The sequence below is a fragment of the Capsicum annuum genome, chromosome 2 (genome assembly GCF_002878395.1).
Source record: "Capsicum annuum cultivar UCD-10X-F1 chromosome 2, UCD10Xv1.1, whole genome shotgun sequence".
Taxonomy (NCBI): Eukaryota; Viridiplantae; Streptophyta; class Magnoliopsida; order Solanales; family Solanaceae; genus Capsicum; species Capsicum annuum.
The window spans coordinates 53366421-53375621 of NC_061112.1; positions in this window are offsets into that span (position 1 = coordinate 53366421).

Sequence of the window (9201 nt, forward strand, 5' to 3'; positions counted from 1 at the left end):
GATCATCGATCATCAGATTCACAGACTAAGGAACAAAGAAGTTCTCCTAGTCAAAGTTCTTTGGAGGAATTAGTTTGTTGAGGGAGCTACTTGGGTAGCAGAAGCATATATGTAGACCAAGTACCCTGACCTCTTCTCCGCAAACTCAGATCCAGTTTAAGGTAATAGTCTCTCTCAGCTTTACTCAATTCCATATTCAGTTACAGTTATAAACTTGGTATCTATTACCGTTACATATTAAGTCATGCATTCATGAATCAGTTCAGTCATGTACTCATGCTTTAGATATGCATGTTCATTATTAAAATTCAGCTTATTAGTAGCTTCAGTCATGCATTCCATGCATCAGATATGCATGCTCAATATAACAATTCAGTTTGTCAGTAGTTTAGTCACGTAGTCATGCATAAGATATGCATGTTTCTTGTGTAAACTTAGTATATCAGTGTTTCTCAGCATAATCAGTCTTATTTGAGGATGAATGTTCCAAAGAGGAAGATATTGTAATACCCCGTATTTCTCAAGCTTAACTTAACTCTCAGTTCAGGAGTTATTCAATACAAAATTTTTAAAATACTCAGTATTTTTTAGTTTAGATCCTGCCATTGCATAGGAAATTCAATTAGCATTCAAATGATATAAAACTCCCCCAAATTCAATAACCATGCAAAGAGTTATTGCAAATTTAGTGAAATAATGTGCCAACTGGCACTCCGACACATCGCGTAGCCAGGCTATATGGCATTTTCCAATTTCTAATGAAGCTCCGCGATACCACCGCATTGCGCCACCAGCCAAAATCCTAATTATTATTTTCCATTGTTCCGTCGCGATCCTGGTGCGTCGCGCCAAGGGTGAAATTCAGAATCAAAAGGGCACCCCGACACCACTGCATCGTGCTGATGTCCCAGTTGTCAGTTTCCAGTGAAGGACCATGATTGTGCCGTATTGTGCCACAGGCCAAATTTGCAGATGCAATTTCCAGTGACACGGCATGATAGCGCCGCATCGCACCAGGGGGTAATTTCAAAAAATTTTGACAAAAATCCAAAGATTCGTCCAAGGTTAAATTGGTCCTTTCCCATAATTTTAATACACCTAGGTGTGATATTTAAGCCCTAAAAACATTTAGAACTCATTTTTTAATAGTTTTCCCTAAATCAAAAAGGCATTCTCTCTTAAGAAAACAAACCCTAGCTTCAAGAAATCAAGAACAAGTCTAAAAATTCCTTCAAGAGTCTTCAAGAATTGAAAATTCAAGGTATGTTAGGTGTTCATCTATGGGTTTCTTTCATCCATAAAGTCCACAAATCTATTTTCAAACTATAAGATTGTTGAATTATGAATTTCCATCCTTGATTGAATTAAATCCATGTTCATGTTATTGTTGAGTTTTAGTCCATTATTAAATTACAAGCTTTAATAGAATTAACATTATATGTGTTGAATACATGATCTTCAAGATAAACCCTTCAATTTGCAAGTTGATTGATGTATCCATGCTAAACAACATGTGTGTGATTTTGCACAATCTAAGCATGTTCCCCAAGTGTTTGATAAAATGCATATGTGAATGAAATAGTGTCATTATAACATAATAGTATGTAATCCCCATTCATGTACAAGTAAATACATTACAAGTGTTTGATAAAATGTCTTTATGAATGAATTATGGACAATTGTACATTGTTATATATTTCAAGATTATGCTATACTTTATCTTTCATGCTATCGAGTCTTGGGGGTATTTAATACCCAATAATTTAGTTGTTTACCTAGAGCCAGTGTCAGCTACAAAATAGTAGCAGTCTTATCACTAACAGTAATACTCTCAGTCAGTCACGGACCTCAGAAAAACCTAGTAAAAATCAGTATCAGTTCAGTCCATTTTAGTGTCTTTCAGTTGGGAGTAGTAGAATTCAGCACTGAGTGTCCCCAAGGATGATGGCTCACCTGCCAGTAGAGGGTGTGATCCTTAGAAGCCTTTCTTACATTCTAGAACTACATAGCCAGCGTAGGTTGAGGCAACAAACCTTCCAGTTGAGGGTTGATGAGGTGTTTTAACCTGCCAGATGAGGGTTCCATCATTCTCATTAGAGTACCTGCCAGATGAGGGAATCTCTCAGCTTGTCCTTACCCGTGGTACGGTGAAACTCTTCTAATTGAAGTTATAGATTAGACCCCATCTCAGTTATCTTATATTATTTGGGGCCTGTCGGTTAGATGATTACCTCCCATAGTCTCAGTTTCAGTCTTTAAAATAGAGCTCAGTTAAGTTCTACAGAATTAGGACTGTCAGATATAGTCAATCAATATCAGTAACTTCAGATTATTAGTTACTCAGTAGTAGAACTCAGTAGTTAGCTTCAGAAAACCTACATCATAGTATTCATGTTTACACAATATTGCATACTCAATATTTACAGCAGTTACAGATTATCCATGTACTCTCATGTTCAGTTACTCAGTATCATTCAGTCAGTTATTGCTCATGCATATGAACCCTTGCATTCAGCCTTACCCTATCTAGGATACCAATACATTCCACGTATTGATGCATACTCTTTCTTTACGATATGATGTCTCATATCATCGGCTCGGACGCTCAGATTCCTGACTGCACATAGATAGATCCAGATTCAGCCAGCAGTAGATTTAGAAGTGAGTCCTCATCATTTGAGGATATTCTTTTATTTCATTTTATTAGTAGACTCGGTATTTTAGTAGACGGAGTTAGTTGGGGGATTATCCTATCAACTTCACTTTCAGACAGTTACAGTTAGAGGCTTTTCAGATAAGTTTTTAGACAGTATTCAGTTTTACAGATTATTATTAGATTTTGATATTTTCAATAGTGTTTCAGATATTTAAACCTTATGGTATTTCAGCCTATTTTTTGCTTTTACTATATTATTTTTATTTAGTGCTCACAGCAGATATCAGTCATGGGTTAGCTTGTGGTCCTTCGGGGTCGTAAACATCGTGTAGAATTTAGGGTACAGACTCGAGGTCTTACAAACTTGGTATGAGAGCCTAAGGTTCAACAGATTCCTAGGAAGTTTGAAAGCCGCATCAAGTAAAGTCTTGTGCATGGGTGTGTAGCACGCCACACTTATGGACAGGAGTCTATGAGATGTTTTAGGAAATATTTTTCCTTCTTTCAGTATTCATGTCATTCGATTGAGCATGAGCTCAAGTTAAACTCTTAGTCTCATCCGTTTATTCCTTTTATTTACAAAACATGCCTTCTAAAAGGGCTAACGAAAGAAAAATCAGAAATCAGTCAGCACCTCACCCCATTTAAGAAGATCCCCTGGACAAGCATGTCTCCCATGTAGAGTTTAGAGCTACATTCACTACTCTAGTCAATTCAGTAGTAGCCCAAAATGAACGGCCAGTTGTTGTTCCAGTCAATCCAATGACCAATACTGCTGCAGCCAGGATTCGGGACTTCACCCGAATGAATCCTCCCCTATTCTCAAAATCTAAGTCAGAAGAGGATCCACAGGAGTTCCTCGATCAAGTTTAGAAAATCACAGATATCATAGGAGTGAATTCAAGTGAGAGTGCTGAGTTAGCTATCTATCAGCTATAAGATATAGCTCATATGTGGTTTAAGCATTGGAAGGTAGACAGGGGCGCAGATGCAAAGCCCGTAGAGTACGAAGAGTTTTCTACTGCTTTTCTAGATAGATTCTTTCCCTTAAAGCTGACAGAAGCCAAGATGTTAGAGTTTATAAATCTCAGGCAGGGCAGTATGGATGTGAAAGAGTATTCCCTCAAGTTTACTAATTTATCCAGGTATGGTCCCCATGTAGTAGTAGACAGTAGGTCCAGAATGAGCAAGTTCATATCTGAGGTGTCAGATAGTGTGGTTAAGGAGTGTTGAACGGTGATGTTTATAAAGGAGATGGACATATCGAAGCTCATAGTCCATGCTCAGTAGATAGAAAAGGCTAAGATTAGAAAGAAAGAGAGGCAGAACAAGAGAGCTAGAACAAGTAGCTTTAATTTCAATCAACCTAAGTCAAAGAGTGGTAACTGTTCCCAGTTTCATCCAAAATCTTTAGTTCTAGCTCCGTCCTCAGCCAGTGTTCCAATCCCTAAGTTTAGAAATGGTAACAAAGATAGGGCACCAGGCTCTAAATCTCAGGGTAGTGTCATCAGTGGTCAAACAAATCCTCTTTGTCAGACTTGTGGTAAGAACCATGTGGGTGTTTGCAGAGCTGGCTGTTATATTTATTTCAGGTGTGGCAAGCCAGGCCATAGAGTCAGATATTGTCCTCAGTCAGGTTCTCAAGGTCAGTATAACCGTTCTTCGGCTTAGTCCGGTCACCCGAATCAGCAGGGTACCACTTCCAATCCCACCAGTGGGCAACGCTCAAATAGGCTTTATGTACTTCAGTCCAGGTAAGATCAATCACTACTAAAAAGGGGTAAAAGGCAACGCAGAAAAAGCGACGGACTGTGTCGCTTTAAAAAGAGACGTTGGTCGTCGCTTTTTTAGTTTAATTTTAATTTTTATTTATTTTTTATTAAAATCAATGGCCAACATCTTAATATCAGTCACATTTTTTTCGCGGATTTTTGTGTCAAATACTAAAAAAATATTTAATATTTTTTTCACAAAAGTGATGGACAACGTCATAATTTATTAAAAAATAATTATTATTATTTTTTAAAAATGACATAGTCCGTCGATTTTTAAATTTAGTTTTTATTTTTATTTATTTTTATTAAAAGCGACGGACAACGTCACTATAATTTTTATTTTTTAAAATATTTATTCTAGAAAAGCAATGCTGTCCGTTGCAATTTGTAATTTTTTTTATTTTTTTTTTACAAAAAGCGACGGACAGCGTCGCTTTTGTTAAAATAAAATATAAATTATTTTTTTAAAAATCAACTTTGTCCGTCGCATTTTAAATTTAATTTTTATTTTTATTAAAATTGACGAACAACGTCGCTATAATTTTTTTTTAAAAAAATATTAATTCTAGAAAAGCGACGTTGTTCGTCACAATATATAATTATTTTGAATTTTTCATTATTTTTAGAAAAAGCGACGGATAGCTTTGCTTTTTTAAAAATTAAATAAAAAATATTTTAAAAAAAAGAGACGTTGTTCGTCGCTTTTTAAATTTAATTTTTATTTTTGTTTATTTTTATTAAAAGTGACGGACAACATTGCTATAATTTTTATTTTTAAAAATTTTAATTCTAGAAAAGCGACGCCATCCGTCGCAATTTGTAAATATTTTTAATTTTTAATTATTTTTTTTCAAAAAGCGACGGACAGCGTCGCTTTTGTTAAAACTAAATTAATAATTAAATTTATGAAAACGACACTGTCCTTCGATATTTAATTTTTAATTTACTATTAAATAAATAATTTTTATATTAAAAAAATAAATGTATTCAATTATTTATTGAATACATTGATATCATACGATCGATTCTTAAAAAAAATATACTGTTGAAGTTATAATATAATAATATAAGATAAATTAAATGATAATTTATCATTATATATGTACAAAATGTTGTATTACGAGGTAATTTACATGTGTATGTGATGTATCTAATACATATTGTGATTTTTATAGTCAATCAACTATATATATATTGAATACATTGATGTCATACGATCGATTGATTAAGGTAATAATATATATTTTTAAATTATAATGTAATAATATAAGCTAAATTAAATAATAATTCATCAGAGTAGCAATAAAATATGTAGTATTACGAGGTAATATACTCGTGTATGCGAATATAGTTAAAAATTAGCTAACTGAGTCTATATATCCAAATATTATGAATAATACGTTAACATCATATGATCAAGCTAATAATACACTATTGAAGTTATAATAATGAAGCCAATTAATCGAAATCTCCAATTTAATATTTTTAACCCAATTTCTAATCCCAATTTCACTATTTTTTTCTTGAAATTAGGGGTGTGCATCGGTCGATTCGATTTGATTTTAAATATTATCGGTTTCGTTTATTGGTTATCAATTTTTAAATAAGTTAAACCAATAGTCAAATCAATAAGCAAAAACCCTACATGATGTGTTTTATTTTACAAGACTCTTCAAGCTTAAATAGGTTTTTGAGAAGGTCTGCATACACTGTACCCTCCACAAACCTATTTTGTGGGACTAAATCGGATTAATTGTGTTGACACCCAATTTTGACCTCACGATACCCCTCTCAAGCTGCTATTTTATATAGTAATTTTACGTAACATTAATTCTTATATTCTTAATTTATTTTAATATCAACATCTTACTATTTTTCTCATCATTTAGGCTGCTATTTTATCAAAATTATTTTATTTCAATTGTTAATATTTTTGTACACATTATTCTTATATTAAATACATATTGACGTGTCACATTCATAATTTAGAAAAATGCACAAATTATTTTGATACCATTTTCTATAATTTTAAAACTCAAAAACGAAATTTTACATAATTTTATTAAATTACTTTTTTCATGCAATGGTGTACACTCATATTTTTTATAAATATATTATCTATTTTTTCATTATTATTATTATTAATATTATTATTATTATTATTGTTGTTGTTGTTACTATTATTATTATTATTATTAGTTAACATTTATTTAAATAATAGTCTAAATTAAATCAGTTTATCTGATCTATTTATTTTCTAACCCAATTTTTTACCACAATATACCAATTTTAGCCTAGTTTTATTCAATTTATTACAATTATAGCAAATTTGTGACACAATTGAAAATTTATGTAAATTTTGATCAAATTTTCAACCTTTAAATCTTAGTCGTCGATCAAACCTGATCCAACGACTGAGATCAAATTAACCTCTTTTTCCTTTTAAAACACATAAGCTGTCTCATTATTATTATTACTATTATTATTATTATTATTATTATTATTATTATTATTATTATTATTACATTTATTAAACTAGCAGCCACTCTTATTTAATTTTCCTTTCTTGTGTGTAATTTTTAGCCAATCTTTTAGTCCAATTAGTATCAATTTTAGACAAAATTAAATATCAATATAAATCCCAATTTAAATCCCAATTGACCTACTTTTAAATACCTTAATCTCAGTCGTTGATCAAAGCTGATCCAACGGCTGAGATTAAATCAACCAATCTTTTCTTTTAAACAAAATATCAAACCCTATCCTTATTTTCTCCCTCAAACATCCACTTCCCTCCCTTATACTCTCTCTCTCTCTCTAAACTTACCCCTCAATCCTTTTTCGGTAAAACCACATCGGTGAAGCCCCTCAAGCCGTCGCCGGCAGCTTCCTCCATTCGCGACGAACAGCCACCGATAAGCCAGCCTCTAACACTGGATGAACTAGCCCCATGCCGGACGAACCATCTTTCGCGCCACCAACCACCAGTCACCAGTCACACTGCAGCCATCGGCCAGAGCCAAAACCTAGGTAGACAAGTATTTATTCGATCTCTATTCAATAGTTATAAGTCAATATAGTATATATTTAGTCGTGTCTGTGATCTTTGTTTGTTGTAACTTCTGAGGTAAAACTGATAGATAATATTTGCATTGTTTACTTTTTCAGTTCAATTAATACATTATTCTGCTGCTATTCTCCAATTCCATTGATTTAGGGTTTTGCCTTTTTAAAAAAAAAATTAAACATTGCCTTTATTTAATTTAGGTGATGAGAAAGTCTTGGTGCTTCATACCTGTAACGTCTTGACTCTATCAATGGTAGCAGCTTTAGTGTTATTAGCCATAGCAAAACAACTTTTCTCTTTGTTGATTAGCTGACCAGTGAACAATTCATAGACAGAGAGAGTATCAAGCACTATTTTAAGATATCTCTTGCTACCATTACAAAATAAAATGGTATTGTCAGCAAAGGAGAGATGAGTAATGTTAGGGCTATTGCTCATGTAAAAACCTTAGTACCCTTGTCTGTGTTGAAGATTGTTAAGTAATCTTGTAACTAACTACTAACTACTCACCTTTCTAGATTATTTACAAAATCAGGGGGGTCATAGACAATATTGGCAGGTTTGATTACACTGATCCTAAATGAAGGAAGATTTCATCTGTCTGTGTTGCTTGTCCGCGGGCCTAGAGGTATAGATGAGACACTTATGAATCTTCCTTGATCATCATGAATTTCCTTCCCCCTGTCTTTTGTCGACATTGTGCCACTCGTTTGTTCTATTTTGTGTTTCTTTGTTTTTTTCCCCGATCAATGTTTGTGTGTCCATTTTCTATTCTTGCTTTCCTTTGAACTGTAGTATTGTTGTTGATGTTATTTTTGGTACTGATTTAGGGACTTTGCTGGTGAAACTCCATCCTTTTTATTATTGTTATGTTGTTTTTCTTATTTTGGGCTCTTGACGAATAGAAGGAACAATGTGCTGGCATTATTTTATATTTAATTTTCTGCTCAAAAGTTTCCATCTTTCCCGTCTGATTCCTTACCTCGACATTGATCGCGTGGATGAGGGGTTTAGCTAGATCAACTTGAATTCTCAACTTATTTCATGTATTATTACGACCTTGTTTAACTATCTTTTATCTTGAGCCAAGGGTCTATCGAAAATAGCCTCTCTACTTTTTCGGAGGTAGTGGTATGGACTGCGTATATTTTATCCTCCCCAGACCCCACTTGGTGGGGATACACTGGGTTTGTTGTTGTTGTTGTTGTTGTCCATGATAAGTGGTATACCTTAAGCTTGAATTGTGATTGAAAATGCAAGGAAAATTATTTGGATTGTAGTGCTGGTACATCGAACTTATCTAGTAGATTGACTTAACCTATGCATAAATTTATGTTTAGTACCTTGCGAGTTAATGTGGTAGTGCGGATCTGAGATGTGTCTTGTTTCTATATGGAGTAGTTAGTTGTGGATTGACTTCAAATTAATCAAGTGTAGTATTTTGAAATGTGTACTAGTCACTTGAGAAGTGTATTAGCGACTTGAAAATTGTTTAATGTAGTTCTTGAATAGTGAACTTGTGTTTTGAAATTTGTAAAGTGTAATGTTACTTGTAAATGTGAATTCATGACTTGAAATTGGTTTAGTATTGATACTTGAAATGTGAATTCATGACTTGAAAATGGTTAAGTTTAGTCACTTGAGAAGTGAATTAGAGAGTTGAAAATGGTTAAGTGTAGTGTTTTGAAATGTGTACTAGTCAC